This window comes from Schistocerca gregaria, unplaced genomic scaffold (assembly GCF_023897955.1).
Source record: "Schistocerca gregaria isolate iqSchGreg1 unplaced genomic scaffold, iqSchGreg1.2 ptg000422l, whole genome shotgun sequence".
NCBI classification, from domain to species: Eukaryota; Metazoa; Arthropoda; class Insecta; order Orthoptera; family Acrididae; genus Schistocerca; species Schistocerca gregaria.
Window position 1 is genome coordinate 4,025,609 of NW_026061853.1, and position 19,933 is coordinate 4,045,541.

Here is a 19,933-nt window from a genome sequence, read left to right on the forward strand (position 1 = left end):
CGCTATTTCCCTAAGGGGCTCCATCACCAGCCTAACGTTGGAGCTCCCAATAACTAATAAACCCCTCCCCCCGTGTGCCTGCTCGGACCTTGCTGAAGGAGCAGCCACATGTCCATTCACAGGCAGAGCGGGCGATGCCACACGGCCAGCCTCCACATTGACCCTCCGCCTCGTGCGCCGCGAACGCCGCTGAACCCGCCACTCCCCTTGGGGAGAGGGTGGCCAGCCGCGCCCGGTACCCGCGAAGATGTCTCGACAGCAGGGACAGTGGGTGAAGCATCTAACACCTGGGGTGCACCATGCGACGCACCAGACTCCCCACTGCCGCTACACTCCGAGGCAGCAAAAGCAAAAACACACGGAAGAAGAAGTGACAAGTAAGAAAAATACAGTTAATACTTAAATTAAGATAGCTCGCTGCACAGCAGACGTGAAGCAGACGGCGGTTAGGGCGACACATGAACTTACAACATAAAAGTAATAACAGATAAAAATACATGTTCATGAACCTGAGAGAAAATCAGTCCATAAGTTTAAGCAAACGCTATCAGCAGTACAATGACAATCAGCTTAATTTTTCAATTACCTCCTCGACAGAATAGAAGGAGTGACCCATGAGGAAACACTCCAGTTTCGATTTGAAAGCGCGTGGATTACTGCTAAGATTTTTGAATTCGAGTGGCAGCTTATTGAAAATGGATGCAGCAGTATACTGCACACATTTTTGCACAAGAGTTAAGGAAGTCCGATCCAAATGGAGGTTTGATTTCTCCCGAGTATTAACCGAGTGAAAGCTGCTTATTGTTGGAAATAAACTAATATTGGTAACAAGAAACGACAATAAGGAATATACATATTGAGAGGCCAATGTCAAAATACCCAGACTCCCTGAACAGAGGTCGACAAGAGGTTCGTGAACTCACACCACTTTTTGCCCGAACCTCTCGTTTCTGAGCCAAAAATATCCTTCTAGAATGGGAAGAGTTACCCAAAAACATAATACCATACGACATAAGTGAATGGAAATAAGCAAAGTAGACTAATTTACTTGGCGAAGTATCACTCACTTTCGGTACCGTTCGAATAGTGAAAATGGCAGTATTAAGTCTTTGAACAAGATCCTGAACGTGGGCTTTCCACAACACCTTACTATTTATTTGAACACCTAGGAATTTGAACCGTTCAGTTTCACTAATCATATGCCTATGCTGTGATATTAAAACGTCAGGTTTTGTTGAATTGTGTGTTAGAAACTGTAAAAACTGAATCTTACTGTGATTTAACGTTAGTTTATTTTCTACAAGCCATGGACTGAGGTCATGTACTGCACTACTTGAAACGGAGTCAATGTTGCACACAACATCCTTTACTACCAAGCTAGTGTCATCAGCAAACAAAAATATTTTAGAGTTACCCGTAATACTTGAGGGCATATCATTTATATAAATAAGGAACTATAGCGGCCCCAACACTGATCCCTGAGGAACCCCCTCCCCCTTGACAGTACACCACTCAGATCCCCCATCACACTGTATTACGTTCCCCCATTCCTGTAGATCGTTCCCTTATGCTCTTCCTGAAACACTGTACAACTTCTGATTCTGTCAGTTCTTTCAGGTCCCATCTCCTTAAATTCCCACCTTTTTCCAGTTTCTTCAGTTTTAATCTACAGTTCATAATCAATATATTGTGATCAGAGTTCACATTTGCCCCTGGAAATGTCATACAATTTAAAATATGGTTCCTAAATCTCTGTCTTACCATTATATAATCTATATGAAATATTGCAGTATCTCCAGGTCTCTTCCACGTATACAACCTTCTTTCATGATTTTTGAACCAAGTGTTAGTTATGATTAAGTTATGCTCTGGGCAAAAGCCTACCAGGCGGCTTCCTCTTTAATTTTTTACCCCCATTCCATATTCACCTACTACGTTTCCTTTTCTTCCATTTCCTACTGTCGAATTCCAGTCACCCATTAATATTAAATTTTCATCTCCCATCACTATCTGAATGATTTCTTTTATCTCATCACACATTCCATCAATTTCTTCATCATCTGAGGACTACTTTTACGACTTTGGTAGGCGTGGGATTCGTGGCTATCTTGGCCACAACAATGCGTTCACTATGCTGTATGTAGTAGCTTACCCGCATTCCTATTTTTATTAATTATTAGACCTACTCATGCATTAGCTTCATATTAGCCTTCCTAATACTTAAATCTATATCCGATGTTAACAATGACGCCGGTGGATGGACTATCACGAAATTACTGACCGTCGAGAATGTCACAAATATAACCGACAAGCTAATGGGCCCTTCACAGGAAAAGGTTTTTTGCCAGAAAACGGGGAAAACTGAAACCCAGCAAATGAGTAAAAAAGTGTATATTCACTAACAAAAAAAATAGTGTACGCACACAACTTACACAACAATAGTCTGGGATTACTCTATTACGTAATACAGTTTTTGTGATTGTATCTTGCAGCTTTAGTTATTTTTAATTAAAAGAGGCTTTAAAAGGACAGAAAGAACGTGTTGGACTACGCTAGAGATCGTTCTGTTAGCACAGTCTTTACTTTGTAATCACTTTCGTTGACTTCGGCAACTCTCAACAGAAACCTCCAACCTAACCGAGACAATGTGCTACGATACAGCCGAGATCATGACAAGAGAATGGGCTACATCACACTCGAAGTAAATGTATATAGGTAAGGATCCCCATGACCTGTATACGTCTGTTATAAAAAATCTCCAAGCCACTCTCCTCAAATAGACCGCAATCTTCTCTTGACCTTCAACTGTTACTATTTCAGAATTGAAAACCAGATTCAAAGAAAATTTGGCTACAAGCCACAAAACTAGAAAAATAAAAATAATAAAAGTGAGAACGTGAAACTTGTTAGCAATAACCATAAACAGGAGATTTTACAGAAAATAAAATTGAGAAAGGAAATTATTAATATTATCGACCGTTTAGGAACTCTAGGCTACGAAAGGGATGAAAACACATATCGAATAAGTGGTGGAAGAGTTAGTGTGTTTTAAGATTAAATCCAAACAAGAATTAGAGAAAAACATATCGACGCAAGGCCTCTATTACGAAAAATTGCTAAATCTCGAGACAAATTGTGTCCTTCTGTATTTGATGAAATGTTTTGGCCCCTAGTACGGATGAAACAGTATCTGCAATATCAACAGGAACTTCGGATATGTGTTTCATATTTCATCCAAGCCTGCAGTCTATAAATATTTAAACAAAATACTATAACAAAATACCACTACAGGGGAATTACTTACGGAGTAGTTCTTGGTAAAGAAACACAGGACACAATTACGTATGTGGGCTTAATACGAACTACAACTGTGTTTATAAATCGCTATAGTTGCCTTGGACTAACGACGAGCGAATATCAATATAACCTGTACGCTTTTCAAAGCTGTTATCCATGAAAAAGCTAAACCACGTATCGCGAACAAAATACTATTTAACACCGAAACAATGATATTAGCTGACAATGGGCACAGACTTTAGTCAATGGGCACTGTTGAAAATTTGTGCCAGACCAGGATTAGCACCCGAGTCCCCTGGTTACTAGGGAGAGGCAATGATCACTGTGTCCGAATTACACAGTGGTCAACAGAATATCACGAACTGCCCGAGCATGCCGTTCGTTAGATCCAAATTCTCAATTTCTCCATAGACTGCTAATGCACTGCTCCTTGAACATAATCCTCCTCCCCTTAATTATACAGTACATGGCCAAAAAAACAGACACCGAATATATGCAAACTTGGCCTTACGAACATTGCAGACGTCGTCTATGTAACACACGTCAAACTTCAAAGAATTTACCAATTCGTTGCATTGTTTACTATAGACCACAAATCAAGTAACGTAAAAAAAGCACTGCGTCTATTGAGATCATGATTCAGAGTTTAAAAAAAACTAATAAGTCGCCTACATATTACAGTTGCTGCCAAAAGAGGAGAACCATTATTTTCCCACAAAAGGAAATATAGTTAAAATGACGCTTCTATTTCGGTTAGTTTATGCGGTTACTAAAATTTGCCGTGAAAGTTACATAGTGGACTCTACCCTCCCCCCCACCAGAAACGTAGTTATCGTGGCTGTTGTGAGACTTTTGTACACAGTTAGAGAAAGTGTGTTAAATGTGGCGCGGACGGAAACACTAGGCTACGCTACAGGGCAATCTGCTCGCACAACGTTTAGTCGGCATTCATAATCGTTGGCGTAAACAACTCTCAATCAAATTACCACCTTCCAACCTAACTTAGATCTCGGGCTACACTACCAATCGGCCTGTCATCACAACCAAACATTCATTGAGTGGGGGTGGGGGGATTTCCTGTATCTCTAGGAAAAACTGTCAGTTTTGTCAGACTCAACAGCAAGATTTACCAATGGTAAACACTTTTTAGACGGCTCGTAATTTTAGAATAGTCCTCTTCGTCTTACTTGGCATAAATTGTTCGCTGGCGTCCCAGCAGCTAGCTCCCTCAGTGTCTGCTGTTGTCCTAGCAGACCGAACGCACCGCACATCCGACACCTTCGGAACCACTCACTGGCCAGTTAGCAACTGAGCGGAACACTGTTTACATCGTGAAAGGAAAACTATGCAAAGATGTACACTTAAATGGCACGACTGAGTAGCACACACACAGTAATATCTGAGGAATGTCCTTCGACACGCGCAGAACGAAAGTCTTCTCGCGAACGTACAGCGTCTCTGAAAAAAAATCTAGTGACTATATTCCGGCGTTACGGCCAGGTTCTCATACAAATGAGCAAAAGAGGGTAAATTTGAAATTTTTTTTGAGACAATGAAAATACATTCGAACGATCTGTTTGGGAATTACGAGTGACAATACTATGAGCTTAATTTTAGATTTTCAATAAAAAATGGCGCCCGTAATTATGATTTGATCAAGGGCTTGCGAGACTGGAGTACGCAGAGTGCGTGCAGTGTGGCACCTCAGATGTTACCTGAATTCAAAAATGGGTAACATCAGTTGATACTACATTATTTCTCTGAACTTGAAAATGGATAACATCAGTCGATAATACATAAAATTAATGGGAGCGCATACCTAACCGCAATGAAACAACCTTAAATTTAACGATACAGTGCTAATTCGAACTTTGAGTTCGATTTTGAGGGGTTTGTTTCACTCCTTATGCCTACACAAAAATTAGTTAATATTAACAAATGTCATATTATAGCTATAAGTTCCTAAGAAAAGTGTTTACTTTTAAGGGTCAGAGGTAGAAGTTAAGAGATCGAACCACTTTTAATTTATGCTGCATGCCGTTCTGAGAAAATCGTTACTCGAAAAAAAAAAAGTGTTCAAAGTTTAGGGAAAACATTTAGTTATATTATTACTTCGATTTGCATGAACTGAGTGTTACACATATATTCTTAATGTCGCTGAAAACGAATCTGAAGTCAGATTTTCAATATTCAAAACAGCTAATCCAATACGAAGGGCAAACGATTATGTTTTGACCAATTTTTACCAAAAATGTATTTTCGTTATTTACGTTTAGTCTGCAATTCAAGGAGTATTTATCAGCCCTTCCTCTACCTCTGATTGTTCCTAGACAGCAACTTCCTGTTCTTCTTGGCAGGAAAAGCCGATCTGTCTAAGCTGGATATGCAGCACTTGGCAGCCTGCACTTGATATTCGTCCGTATTTTCGGTGAGTATGTTTGCATGCATTCTGCAGTATGAATCCTTTTGAGCAAGTGCGACACGGGACGAGTTATCATCTACATCTATATGGATACCCTGTAAAACACATTTAAGTGCCTGGCAAAGGGTTCATCGAATCACCTACACAACTGATAATTAATTGAAACCCTCAGCTGCCGACAGGTGTTGTTGATATACTTCGATGGGGACAGCTGAAAAGTGTGCCGCTACTGGGACTCGAACCCAGGATCTCCTGCTTACAAGGCAGACGCTCAATCCATCTGAGCTATCGAGGGCACAAATGAACAGCACGACTGCAGGAATTTATCCCTCGCACGCTTCCCGTGAGACTCACACCCCGAACCGCCCACAATCCGATTACGTAATGTACTTAATAGGTATTTGTCCATCCACTCATTACTGGCTCACACTAAGGTGACGATTCCCGTAAGATTTCCGGTAGCCTGTGCGCATTCGCACAGACGAAGGTCAATGGCTGGGTGACGTTTAACCATAGATATGAAGATAGTAACTGTTCTAGAAAGAACAGGCGCCACTGACGACCGTGCAGCTCTTCTAGAATACATGATAGACCGGCCGATGTGGCCGAGCGGTTGTAGGCACTTCATTCGGGAGCCACGCGACCGCTACGGTCGCAGGTTCAAATCCTGCCTCGAGCATGGATGTGTGTGATGTCCTTAATTTAGTTACGTTTAAGTCGTTCTAAGTTCTAGGAAACTGATGACCTCAGATGTTAAGTCCCAAAGTGCTCAGAGCCATTTGAACCATCAGTCCGTATGTTTGCACACTACTTACAGTAACTTATGCTAAGGACAACACACACACAACCATGCCCGAGGGAGGACTCGAACCTCCAACGGGGGGAGCCGCGCGAACCGTGACAAGGCGTTGGACACATGGCGGGTACCCCGCGCGGCTCATGGCAGCCGTGACACTGCTTCAAACAATGGACTGTAGAAACTTTTGTAAAGCACGGATTAAAAAAAAAAAAACCTTTCCGTTCCAGGAGTCTAGACAAGTACACCTTTAAAAAATGCAACTACAAAGAAATTGAATTTTCGAACGGGGCAGGGCTTAAAACTTTGAAGAGTTAAATTTTAAAGGCCGTTCTCTTGTATGCAAATAGTTTCACAGTAGACATTTCTCTAGTTTTATTTATTTATTTATTTTTTGCTGTAGGTAAAGAAGGATAGGATTCTGAGAAGGGGGAAGGGGGGGGGGAGGAATCTCGCCTCTCCCACCTTGGAATTCTCAGTACAGAATTTTTATTCATTACGAGATTCTCAGCCACTTGCAGAAGTGATTTCGCGTGATTCTGCAAAACTTTTCCTTTAGCCAATCGTAGCAACTATAGGATTCCGTTCCTGCTGCATGACATGTCTCGGAACTTAAACTGACCAACTTATTTGCATAAAGAGCTAGCTTATCATCCGCTTCTTTACTTACTTAGACCGTTCATGGTCTGCAAAGCATTTTTTCTTTAATCGTTTTTTTTATGTCTTTTATAAACTGCAACACTTTCTAAACTTTTCTAAACTTAACGCCGTTGAAGCATGGTCTTTTGCTGAATGACCAAAAAGCAATGCTGACAGCTGGGGTCCAAGGTTTTTGTTAATCAAGCCGTTTGTATTCTTGTTTGTATAACGCATATTTCTTTATATCTAATTGAGAAGTGAAATACCGGTTTTCGTAGATGCAGATTTAAAATATTTTAATATAACGCAATAAATATTTCATTAAAATTTTCATCCCCTTATGCTCGAAGTTAAAAACCAGTGAAACACGTAGTTTTTAAAAATTGTAACAGATTAGCCGAATACGAATTGTCAGATATGCTTTCATAATGAACCAATTTCAGAAACGTGGAGCCGGATCTGGGGGTGAATTTCCTTCTCTCCGAGACACCCGGCTTCTTCTTCGACTTAGCCGGCAAACAGGCCGAGGACGCCGGGTGGGGACCGAATATGCAGCAGTTTGTGGATGGCGACGTCGTCACTAGCTGTTGCCTTCGTGCGGGCCTCTTGTGTAAAGGGGGAGCCAACCGTGGCCAAGTGAAGGTCTGTATTCCACAGGAACGAGTTAGCATGGCACTCAGATATTTCCACGAGTTGGCGGACGGGGGTCATTTGGGGTTCTTCAAGACCTTGAACCGAGTTCAGGAATACATGTTTTGGCCCAACCTATATCGCGATGGCAGGCGATTTGTTGGCAACTGTGTCCAGTGTAAGCGTGGTAAGCCCGATGTTGGGCTGCACAGAGAACTACTACAGTCGCTTAGGGAGCAGTGTCCTCTGGACCGCGACTCAAAGATCGAAACAACGATCGACGGAAACTGGCGCCAGAAACGCACCAGCTCACTCTATTTCATCCCCTTAGGGGTTGAACTTCCAAAAACACCGAAACACGTATTTTCTTATTTGTAGCCTTGAAGTCAAATACCAATTTTCGTAGATGTAGCCTTAAAAATACTTTCATAATTCTTCCATAATTATTTATCTCAAAATAAAATGTTCATCCACTATTTCACCTCATAGAGGTTAAATTCCCAAAGATACTGGAACACGTATTTCTTTATTTCTGACCTAGAAACCAGATACAAATGTTCGTATGCCTAGCTTCAAAATTACCTTAATAGCTACATGATTCAGAAATCCTTTCATGTCCTGCGTCTCCCCCTTAGAGGTGGAATTTTGAAATATGCAGTATAAGCGGTATAAGATCAACACTCTTTCCAAATCTCAATGTTTATTTTCCTTGGCGGTCTGGACTGTGTGAGTTTCATAGTAATAGTCCTCCACACACACACACACACACACACACACACACACACACACACACACACACACACACCACTACCAATGCCACCACCACCTCCTGGGGAAATTTCTGCAGACGCCCTTGTTCCACTGCAGTCATATTTTGCCGACGACCTACATTTAGCAGCGTGGGAGGGATAGTGTCGTGCAACAGACAGTATACTCAGTAGACAACGAACTGTTCGTTGTGAAATCAGCGACATATTAACCGAGACTGACACAGAAGGTGCTGAAGGTGAAGCACACTAGACTCGTGTCTACCACGGCTTCAAATAGTATCGATTTACTATGAACGGAAGTTCCGAAAAGTGAGCAAGTAATTTTACAGTAAATTCAGTACCGATGGTGAGGATATACAACGAAAAACATTTCTATAAAATTTCAGAAATAATGAAATATTCCACTCAAGTCGCTTGACAGAAACCGCAATGGATATGCTTGCACTTAAGACGGAAGGCCCTACGTGCTTACGCAGGCTTACGACAGATCGCAAAATTCGGCAGTAGGCGTAAGCCAACCTCGTGTGCTGCCATCTGTTGTTGATGCCAGGCATCAAGGTCTCAGTAGTAGGACCATCCACTGGAGAGTAGTTTGCTTTGTAAGCACTCCGTCTTCAGGCCACGAGTGACCTACTGGGACAGCACCATCCGACCGCCGTGTCATCATCCGTGGAGGATGCGAACAGGAGGGGCGGGGGTCAGCACACTGCTCTCCCGGTCGTTATGTTGGTATTTTTTGACCGGAGCCGCTACTATTGGGTCGAGTAGCTCCTCGATTGGCATCATGAGGCTGAGTGCACCCCGAGAAATGGCAAGAGCGCATGGCGGCCTGGATGATCACCCATCCAAGTGCCTTCAACGCCCGACAACGCACTTAACTTCGGTGATCCCACGTGAACCGATGCAACCTCCGCGGCAAGGCCGTTGCCGCAGATATTTTACAGTAGTTGCTTACGTTTCATAATTATCTAGTTTACGGGGAAAATGTAAAAAAGGCGATTGTCACCGAAGCTACAACTAATCTGAATTTCTGGTTAGTTATCAAGTGGTCTTGTGTGCGAGCCTGAATTTTTCATCCTTTGCGGTGGGAATGATTCAAACCCGTCATGTTCTTCTTATGAAGTGTTCTATTTATTTTGCACACAATGATCGTTTGTAGTTGTCTTGAGTTACTAGGTTGATAAATTTTTGTTTGGCGCACGTATCATAACTGAGATTTGCGCTTAATGGCTGAAGGTGAATTAGCGTAATGAGTAGTAGCGAATGTTACAGTAACATGTTTGTAAATTATTTCAGGTAAATTACGTTAGTCGTGTAATATTATCCGTATACCAGTACAGTATATGGGCCAATTACGTTAGTCATGGAATACTATCCGTATAAGACTATGTCACCTTGGTGTCCCGGAATTTGCTTCAATTTTGGAATCCACGAAAGAACTGGAAATTTTCCTTTACACAGCTTTCCATATAATTTCTATTACAGTGATTCAGTCTTGCCTGTCACTCGACTTTTCTGACTGTGAAATAAATTCTATCGCTAAGGTGCTTATTACCTCTTCGTGTTTCCATTTGCCGATATTGCGCATAAACACATATCTCAAAGTTGCTATGGACATTGATGGAGCGACACACTTTTCTATGGCGACACTGCAATTTATAGATAGAAAAACCGATCAGTTAAAACGACATGGGTATTTTAGTTCTGAATAACCGATGTCTTTCAGTATTTGTTTGCTCTCGGTTATAACAAGTATCTTTTCATTTTTTCCTGATAACCACGTAAAAACAGATATATCAATTAGCCACAGATGTCGTAGTAAAATTTTTAGTTTTCAAATAAACCTTTTTAAAAAAAGACGAGTAATTTTTATTCGTAAGATTTCCATAGCACTGAAATACGGCGTTATTACAGAAAAAAATGGGAAAAGTTATGTATGCCACTTTAATAACACTGCTGATAGAAACGAGCAACAAATGGATTGGTCCAACATTGCCGAGACAATACTGTGCCTGTTATACAAGCAGAGCGCGAGACTGGACACAGTTTCTCGCTGTTGTCGAACGTCAGTTGTAACATGGAATGGCACCATCTGGAAGTCTGGAAGTATTTTACGATATGTGGTACGAGTGAAGAACAAAGTTAGATTTGGTCGACTTGCGACATCATACAAGGAAAAAAGTTAAAATTTAACAAATCATTCATAGTTCTGGATAAAAGTAGAAAGTGCCTGATCTGCTGCTGTGTCTACGTAGTATGCCGTTATCTGCTTTTAGCCCTTAAAAACAGAGAAATTAAAACGAAAAAGAGAGTTCTCCTGCCGCAGTTTTCACTCTTTATCGCTGGACTATACGTAATGCCTGCATAGTGCTGTGATAACCGATTACAATATAATTTTTGAGCAGAGCTTCTAAAAACTATAATCAGTAGGATAATATTGCCAGTTTTCTGTAGTATAGAAGCACTCGCCAGCAGCGAAGATCGGACAAAGTTTTATTTGACTATTTAATTTAAAGAAATTAGAATTATATTAATACCGTCAGTTGCTCGCGGGCGTTGATAAATATCAACGTGGACAAGTGAAAATGTGTGCCGCGACCGGGACTCGAACCCGGGATCTCTTGCTAAAATGACAGACGCTCTATCCATCTGAGGCACAGAGGACACAGTGTATGGTTCGACTGCAGGGACTATCTCGCGCACGCCTCCTGCGAGACTCACATTCTCACCTTGAATGTCCATACACTACAGTCGTAGAGTCCCACTCCAACACACTCATTCCTCGTGGAAGACATGTCCATATCAATATAAGTATATGGTTCTGGCAATACCAGCCATGACCTTCTTCTGTGAAGATGCACACGTATTCCCCGAACTGGACTTGGTAAGAATGTGTTCCACGAGTAATGAGTGTGTTGGTGTCTGACACTACGAATGTAGTGTGTGGACATGCAAGGTGAGAATGTGAGTCTCGCGGGAGGCGTGCGCGAGATAGTACCTGCAGTCACACTATCGTCTGTGCCCTCGGTGGCTCAGATGGGCAGAGCACCTGCCATGTAAGCAGGAGATCCCGGGTTCGAGTCCCAGACGTGCACACATTGTCACCTGTCGCCGTTGATATATATCGACACACGTGAGCAGCTGACGGTATTAATATAATTCTAATTTCGTTCTGAACGGCTGCAGGTCATCATAAGGGTATTTAATTTGACATTTTGATTCCATTTATCAAGAAACTGAGAAAGTAAAAATTGTTTAATCTTTGTTTGATTTCTACGTTTACTAGAGAAAATAATGTAAATAAAAGACTGAAAATCGGTTATTACAAGAACTGGTATTGTGACGGGCTTTAACAATTAGCTTAAAGAAGGGTTGGGAAACTGATAAGAGCCGAAAACCAGTTATTTCAGCGATAACCAACATTCCCACTGGTGTTCTGAGTGGTAAGATTGACGCACAAGGACAACAAGAACAGTTTCTCAGAAAGGTTACTGGAGCTCTGATGTTCTCAAAATGAACGGGCCAGCCATTGGCGTCCGCGAGGGGGAAGGGGAGGGGGAGGGGAGGAGGTGGGGAGGGGAGGATAGGCAAAAGGGCACTTTCACCCGTCGCCCCTAACCATCCTTGGAATCTGGAGTAAAGAGTTTTTATTCGTTACAGTATACTCATACTCTTCCAGATAAGAATTCTCCACAATACTGCTAAACCTTAGCTTTGACCAGTTGTAGCGCTTATAGAGTTAGGGTCTTGTAGCTTGATGCACCTCGTAACTGACCAGCTGATTTGTACACAGAGTGCCAGTTTCAGAATCATGCACTCCAGCCCCGACGCGCCTTCCCCCCTCCCCACCACTGGAAATATTTCTGCAGACTCCAGTCTGCCACTGTGCATATATTTTGATAACATCCTGGTTTTAATAGCATCGAAGGAACAGCATTGTGCAGTAAAGGGTAGACCTAGCACAGAACACACCATTCACAATGAAACGCATCACTTAGTAGATGGTGAAGTACTCTGAAGCTAGCCAGATAGAAACAGAACCTCCTGGCACTGCATCTAACCCAAATTCTAATCTTACACTAATCTCTTGTATGTACCTACCACGCCCTCAAAGAGCCAACGATTTACTATTATCAGAAGTTAAGAAAAATGAGGAAGAAATTGACCCACACTTTTTTGCGTTGTTTATTATTTCGATTACACCATAAAGGGAATGGACTTGTAGCCACAGGTTACACAAGCGATAGATGGTTTAAAATACATAAAAAGAGATGACAATAAGAAACGCTTTTTAAAAACACAATGATGCACGGCTTTTACGATTTTTACAGGAAAAAAATGGATGACAAAATAAAGGTTTTTCAAAAATACGCTGGTAGACAATATTGGGGATTTTTTATCTTTATAGATGACTAGCGGAAAAGCTTGGTGTTGACAAGGCATTTATTTAGAGCTGTGCGTCCACGTCCGTACTATGCAGCGTCTGGCCTTGTCCTGAGTTTTTATGACGTATCTCCCGAAACATGTGTCGTACAATGATATAATTTTGTAGGTACATTCAGCGTCATTTGCGGATACTGTCTGCAAAATTTATTGCGAATATAGTAGCAAAGAAGTAACAAATTTAAATGTCACGAATGCTGTGATGCCCACACACTTGGGTGTAACTAATGTACACGGGATGCTTGGCACGATCATTATGGCTACCATCACCTGTGGTCGTAATTGGACCAGCTGTGTCGACGTAGTGAAAATATAAATGTGCATAACATGGTAAACGTCCATTCTTCCCAGCCATCAGACCTGAACTACGATCAAAAATATCATAAAAAGTGGTAGGGGCAATGGCCTTGCCGCAGTGGATACACCGGTTCCCGTCAGATAACTGAAGTTTAGCACTTTCGGGCGTGGTCGGCACTTGGATGGGTGACCATATGGGCCGCTATGCGCTGTTGGCATTTTTCGGGTTGCACTCAGCCTTCCGATGCCAATTGAGGAACTACTCGTCCGAATAGTAGCGGCTCCAGTCAAAGGAAACTACCACAACGAGTGGGAGAGCCAGCTCCTCCTCCACCCTCAGTGAGAATGACGTGGCGGTCGGATGGTCCTGATTGGCCACTTGTGACCTGAACACGGAGTGTTTTTTTAAAGTAGTACTCCCTACATAAAACTGACAGTCTAGGCTCAGGGACTGTCCACGGTAAATGCTGCAATGGACCTACGAATACTATTAAAATAACGGTTTGAGTTCTCTTTGATTGTCCAATCATCTGAAGTGAGTCCTTATTGCAGTACGCTGAAAAATAGATTTTATGTTAATGGCGGATAAATTTTATGTGAATGGCGGCAAATTAACTTTACCCTAATGACACACAAGGTCAATGCCGTACTATCACGTAAAGTATTCTCAGATCGAAATGTTTTGCATTACAAAATCTCCAATGTAGATTCATAATACCGCAATTATAATTCTCAAAATAATTTGGAGCTACGTTCAATGCATATTTAAATGCATCTTTCAAAACAATAACAGAATTCTCATTAGATCATCATTATCAATGGCTAGAGTATTCCTATTATTTCGTCTACCAAAAACCGCGTCTCACTATGGCTTCTTCAGTACGCTGTTTTGTTTTCCACTGTTGACAATAGAAACGATCTGGCGGATGTGACATTGTAGATGCGCAGTATGCGTGTCTTAATGCAAATAAACCGTCTGGAACATTTACCCTTGAACGTCCCTAGAATGGGATTTCATGGAACGTTATTACTTTCCTGTGTCCATTTCCATCACAAAAGCTGATCGCCACGACTGGGGAAGGGGAGGAGGGGGTGGGCTGAAAGTTGGCAGCAGTGGCAGAAAAACCGAAGAAAACCTCACGTTTTCGTCATTTGTTTTCATAATGAAGTAGTGCCAATTCATCACATCGCACGCTTTTCTCTCGGAAACGGTAAAATTCATCGTCTGGATATCAATGTCGCCTGCTGAGGTATGCAGTCGCACCACTCTGTACGAAATAGGTTCTAAGCTGATGCAGTCGACAAGTAACATCGAAATATATCGTCACCTAGAAATACATCGACACCTCGAAATAAATCCACACCTCGAAATAAATCGCCACCTCGAAATAAATCGCCACGTCGAAATAAATCGCAACCCTCGAAAAATCGCAACCTCGAAATAAATCGACACCGTGAAATAAATCGAAACCTCGAAATAAATCGACACCTCCAAACAACCGCTACACCGAACTGAGTCGATATCCCGAAGTACATCGACATCTAGACGCATTTCGGCTTACCATATAGACCGAAATCTCGATGCTAGTCGACATATCGAGATAAATTGAGGTACAGAAATATATCGATATCTCGAAATATATTGGTACCACGTAATATAAAGATATCTCTCAAAATAGCGATATCTAGAAATTTATGGATTACTAGAGATATGGAGGTACCTTGAATTATATCGATATCTCGATAAGAATCGATATCTGTAGTACACCAATACATGGAAATATATCGATACCTGGAAATATATAGACAACCTTAATTGTGTCGGTATATCAAAATAAATCGATATCTCGATATAATCCGATACTCTAAATCAATCGATATCTCGAAATAAATAGACTCCTCAATATAGATAGATATCTCGAAATAAATCGATATCATGATTTAATGTGCGCATCTACGTAAGTCGATATATCGAATTGAATCGATAATGGGAAAAGTATGGACGTCTCAAAATAAATCTGTACCCCTAAGAAAACGATTATCGAAATAAATAGATATAACGAAATATATCGCTATCTTGATAAATACCATTATCTAGTGGTCGGATAAATGTTTCAAGATGACATGACATAACAGTATAGTCTACATACATGAAAATACTTTGGATTTTCAATATATCGATAGATTTCTAGACCTCGGGAAAAAAAATCTTTGATCCGACCTCGGGGCAAAAACGCAGACCTCGGGAAAAAACGTCGACCTCGGGGAAAAACGCCGACCTTAGGGCAAAAACGCCGACCTCGGGGAAAAACGCCGCCCTCGGGGGAAAACGCCGACCTCGGGGAAAAACGCCGACCTCGGGGAAAAACGCCGACCTTGGGAAAAACGACGACATCGTGGAAAAACGCCGACCTTGGGGAAAAACGACGACATCGTGGAAAAACGCCGACATCGGGGAAAAACGCCGCTGTTGGGAAAAAACGCCGACCTCGGGGAAAAACGCCCACCTCGGGGAAAAACGCCGACCTCGGGGAAAAACGCCGACCTTGGGAAAAACGACGACATCGTGGAAAAACGCCGACCTTGGGGAAAAACGACGACATCGTGGAAAAACGCCGACATCGGGGAAAAACGCCGCTGTTGGGAAAAAACGCCGACCTCGGGGAAAAACACCCACCTCGGGGAAAAACGCCGACCTCGGGGAGAAACGCCGACCTTGGGAAAAACGACGACCTCGGGAAAAACGACGACCTTCGGAAAACTGCTGACCTCAGGAAAAATCCAGTTCCATTAATTTACATAGACAATAATGTTAGTTACCATTAGGTTCTCAAAATGCAATCAAATTCCTGGTATTTATCACCTCACACAAAAAGTGGTCATGACAGAAAAGTCTCGTTCTTTAGAAAGTTTAGAATGAGATGTTCTAAATAATGCAGATAATCCATTTACAATAATCTACAAGCACTGCACAATGAGAAGAGACTGTCAACCAGAGCACTTTGAAATAGTGCACAGCCAGGAAGACAGAGGTTGCATTGCTGTTTATAATCCTCTGGTGCTTGAGATTCAGAATCCAGGATTGCCTCGAATGAGAACAGCACGAATGAATGTCCTGCACCAGTATAGAACTTACTCTGGAACTCCACAGAAAATCACAAGGCACAATTATATCACATCATTTTCAGCAAACTACAGAAGCCTCTAGTGGACATAACAACGTCGTCACCTCCTTCACTAGTGAAAGATCTTAGTAGCTATTGAGTCAAGAGTAGGTGGCCAATTAATAATTTGTTGTTCAAAGCTAACTTCAGTGTATATGGGAATACTCAGTGGACATCTTTAACCATCATATTTTACTGTCTAAGATATGTCAACTTCCCAGACTATAAGTATAAGCAGAGCTTGGTCTTTACCAATCCGAGATTGTTTAGAATAGGTATCAATGGAATCAGATCCGCTGGGCATTTAGAGCAACCTGCTTTAAACAATATGAGCAGGCAATTGACACAGACACAGAATTTGAAATTTCTCTGTGAAGCGGTTACCTTCATCGTCTTCAAACTTACTTTGTGTGCTGCGGTATGCGGAGGCACTAATAGCAACACAGTAAAACACAGAAGAAACTTATAAGTTGATGTAATCAGCCAGTAAGAAGCAGTAAAATTCAAGTTTTAGTAATCGATTATTGGCTTATTATCCGGCTTTGGTGCCTCAGACATGTCCGACGACCTTAAGATTTGGCATGAAACGAAGTCTGGAAGACACGTTACACGATAGAATTGGAAAAGTGTTCATGTGTTGTAAAAACCTAAGAAATCGTCCCGTTTTCGTCAATTGCCGTCGAATCGACGTAATGACATATCGTCACATTGGATGCTTTTCTCTATAAAACAGTTACATTTATCGTCTGGAAACTTATGTCCCTGGCTGCGGCATGCGGAGGCACTAATAGCAACTCCATAGAACACAGAAGAAGCTTCTAAGTTATTGGTTCAAATGGCTCTGAGCACTATGGGACTTAACATCTGTTTTCATCAGTCCCCTGGAGCGTAGAACTCCTTAAACCTAACTAACCTAAGGACATTAAACACATCCATGCCCGAGCAGGATTCGAACCTCCGAGCGTAGCAGTCCCGCGGTTCCGGACTGAGCGCCTGAACTTCTTGACCACCGCGGCCGGCTCTAAGTTGATGTAATCGGCCAGTAAGAAGCAGTACAATTCTAGTTTTAGCTATCGATTATTGACTTATTAGCCGCCTATGGCGCCAGGGATATGACTGACGACGTTACGATTTTGCATGAAACGAGGTCTGGGAGCCACGTTACACGAGAATGTGTGAAAACTCATCATATGTAGTAAAAACTTAAGAAATCCTCCCGTTTTCGGCATCTACTATCGAATCGACGAAATACCAGATCGCCACAATGGCCGCTCTTCTCTCTGAAACGGTTACATTTATCGAGTGCAAAGCTATGTCACGTACTGCGATATGCGGAGACACTAAAAGCACCATAGTAGAACACAGAAGAAGCTTCTAAGTTGATGTAATATCCAGTAAGAAGCAGTACAATTCAAGTTATCGATTTTGACTCTTTAGTCGGCTTTGGGGCTTGGACATGAACTACGAACTTAAGATTTTGCATGCAGGGAGGACTAGCGGCCACGTCGCACGGGAGTATGTGAAAAATATTCATATGTAGTAAAAACATAAGAAATCGGCCCGTTTTCGTCATTTGCTATCGAATCGAGTTTATGTCAGATCGTCGCATTGGCTGCTCTACACTCTGAAACGGTTACATTTATCGTGTGCAACGCTATGTCGCGTGCTGCGATATGCGGAGACACAAAAAGCACCATAGTAGAATACAGAAGAAGATTCTACGTTGATGTAACAGCCAGTAAGGAGCAGTACAATTCAAATTTATTTATCGATTTTTGACTTTACGCGTTACATAACTTGTAGGAACATGAAAAGTATTGACCTTGACGCTCTAACAGCCGATTGCTCAGAAATCTCATGGCCTCAAATAATCAGAGAACCTTCAATCGACGGCAAAATTAATGAACTTGGTGATAAACTCTTTGCCCTCTATGACAAACATGCACCTGCGCACACAGTCCGTGTAAGAAAATCTCCTGCTCCATGGCTGACAGCTGAATTACGTCAAAGGATGACTAATAATGATGCTGCCCACAGGCGTTTCAAGGCATATCCGAAAACCGAGCGTTTCGAAGAATATAGAAAGCTACGGAACAGAGTGAAACAATGCATTCGCAATGCCAAAATCAGGCACGCTCGCTCCCTTGTATGCAGCGATCTGAAACCCACGACTCTATGGAAGAATCTCCGTAGCTTGGGGGTCGGAAAGGCAAAATCGGAAACTACTTTTCATGTGTCAGCTAACGAATTAAATGAATTCTTCTCTGCACCTCTGATTACCAGCACGGCTGATAATTACCGTCCACAAGAATCCCCAAACAAAATAACTAACAACGATACCTTCCATCTAAAACATGTAACAACAAATACGGCAAGAATAGCAATAATGAGAATCTCTTCTGATGCAATAGGCAACGTCATTATCGGTATAACCATGATTAAGAATGTTGCCGATATCTTAGTACCTGTCTTAACTGACATATTTAATTTTTCCCTCGTGAACGGAATATACCCCACTGCATGGAAAAGAAGCATAATTCGACCCATCCCTAAGATCGAAAACCCGCAACTGCCTAGTGATTACCGACCAATTAGCATACAGCCAGCTGTTTCCAAAGCACTTGAATATATTGTTCATGACCAAATCACTGAACACTTGCATGAATTCAGTCTATATGACAAATTTCAATCTGGTTTCCGTAAACATCACAGCACAAACACTGCTCTAATTAAAGTAACTGATGACCTGAAATATGCCATCGACAATCGAAAGGCAACAATATTGACGCTACTGGACTTCAGCAAAGCTTTTGACACTGTTAACTTTGACATATTACTCAGAAAAGTGCAACAGCTTAATTTCTCTGATAGTGCAATGAGATGGTTTGAAAGCTACTTAAAAGACAGACAGCAATGTGTTGTCTGCGCAAATGAAAAATCTTCCTCGAAACATGTTTCTTCGGGAGTGCCACAAGGATCAGTCTTAGGACCACTGTTGTTTTCGTCGGTTTTGTCCTCCTGTAAACATATGCCGACGACCTCCAGCTCTACCTAAGCGTCAGACCTGAAGACGTAAACACTGCAATCGCTCTGATGAATGATGATCTGTCTTCAGTAGTGACATGGGCGAAAAACCAGGGGCTTAAATTAAACGCAAAAAAGACGCAAGTAATCTTAATAGCCCATCAGAAATTAATAAGTTCAGATTTCCGCGAAAGGCTACCTCCTATTCTGCTCGAAGGTACTCCAATACCATATCAGAAAACAGTGAAAAACTTGGGTGTAACTTTGGACGAGCATCTCAACTGGGCGGAGAATACAGTCGCAGTGTGCCGAAAGACGTCTGCTTCTCTCTATGCTCTCAAAAGTTTCGGAACATATTCCCACAGAACTTGAAACGCCAGCTCGTGCAAGCACTCGTTCTACTGAACCTCCACTATTGTGATGTGATTCAACAAGGCATGAGTAGTGAAAA

The 19,933-nt window shown here is 41.9% G+C and overlaps 1 non-coding gene across 1 annotated transcript; it reads right to left on the reverse strand.

The window, feature by feature from the left end:
- Positions 1 to 5,940: 5,940 nt before the first annotated feature.
- Trnat-ugu (transfer RNA threonine (anticodon UGU)) lies at positions 5,941 to 6,015 on the reverse strand. The gene has a single exon. It is a non-coding gene; the product is annotated as a tRNA-Thr (tRNA).
- Positions 6,016 to 19,933: the final 13,918 nt, after the last annotated feature.